The sequence below is a fragment of the Austrofundulus limnaeus genome, unplaced genomic scaffold, assembly GCF_001266775.1.
Source record: "Austrofundulus limnaeus strain Quisiro unplaced genomic scaffold, Austrofundulus_limnaeus-1.0 Scaffold538, whole genome shotgun sequence".
NCBI lineage: Eukaryota > Metazoa > Chordata > Actinopteri > Cyprinodontiformes > Rivulidae > Austrofundulus > Austrofundulus limnaeus.
In genome coordinates, this window is record NW_013952940.1 from 221,321 (window position 1) to 222,822 (window position 1,502).

The following is a 1,502-nucleotide window of genomic DNA, read 5'->3' on the forward strand; positions in this document are numbered from 1 at the left end:
GCTGACAGAAAAGTTATCGTAAAGGACCCACTTCTCATTTAAAAAAAAAAAAAAACTTCCAGAGAGAAAATACTTAATTTTTCTGACTGAGAGAGTAAGAAGAGAGAAATGTTAAGATGTGCAGATTTTGTTATTCTGGCCTCTACAGATGACCCTGTTAAAAAAAATCACCTGATTTTTATTTAAAACTGACTAAAGACTCTAAACGACAAAATCTAAACATTAAATGTCACAGATAACTCAGTCCTGCTGTCTCAGTCATCACCAAACTCCATTCAACTTTCACCTCTTTTTATTTTCTTCTTCCTGTAGATTTTTACTGCATGTCAGATAACTTGGGGTCCCTGGTCAAAAAGGAGGTCTGAGGGWTTATTTATGTTTGGTTGGAGAGAAAGATGAAGCTGATGGCTGATTWCTGTGTTTTTCCATTAGATTATTGTTTCCTGCAGCTACAAGGCATCATTTTTAGAAAAAAAAAGAAACTATTTATCATAACTCCACTTTTACTTTGCCTATCGACACAATTTATAAACTWCTGTATAGTTTGAAGTGTCTACATTTGACACAATTTATAACAGAGTCTCAGACAGGTTAGATTAATTGAAAACTCATGAATATTATACAAAAATTGCTAAAGCCTGTTTATCTGAACAGCACTGCCCCCCACCCCAAAAAGTGGAGGTTGAAATTACATGTAACATACTGTTTCTATCATTATTATCTTTATTACTATTATTTTGTAAATGTCATCCTGTAAAACCTGCAGCTTTAAATGGATGAAATCACATCGATTTGGAGAATGATGGATCCTCTCTGGTCTGGGAACACCTCGGGGTCCCCCAGGAGGGTCTGGATAGTGAGGAGAGGGAGGTCTGGGTTTCTCTCCTGGAACTGTTGCCCCCTTATCTGACTACAGCTGAGGGGCAGAAGATACAATTCTACAGTAGTGGGCAGCACTAATCTAAAAAATAGTTGCACTAATCCTAAAGCACTAACGTTTATATTTAGGTCCCCTAATTCTAAAGCACTAACTTTAATATTTAGGTCCCCTAATTCTAAAGCACTAACTTTAATATTTAGGTCCCCTAATTCTAAAGCACTAACTTTAATACTTAGGTCCCCTAATTCTAAAGTACTCATTTAAATATTTAGGTCCCCTAATTCTAAAGTACTAACTTTAATATTTAGGTCCTCTAATCCTAAAGCACTAACTTTAATATTTAGGTCCCCTAATGCTAAAGCACTAACTTTAATATTTAGGTCGCCTAATTCTAAAGCACTAACTTTAATGTTTAGGTCCTCAAATTCTAAAGCACTAACTTTAATATTTAGGTCGCCTAATTCTAAAGCTCTAACTTTAATATTTAGGTCCTCTAATCCTAAAGCACTAACTTTAATATTTAGGTCCTCTAATTCTAAAGCACTAACATTTAAAACTTTAGCTAAAGCTAATCCTAAAGCACTAACTTTAATATTTAGGTCCACTAATCCTAAAGCACTAA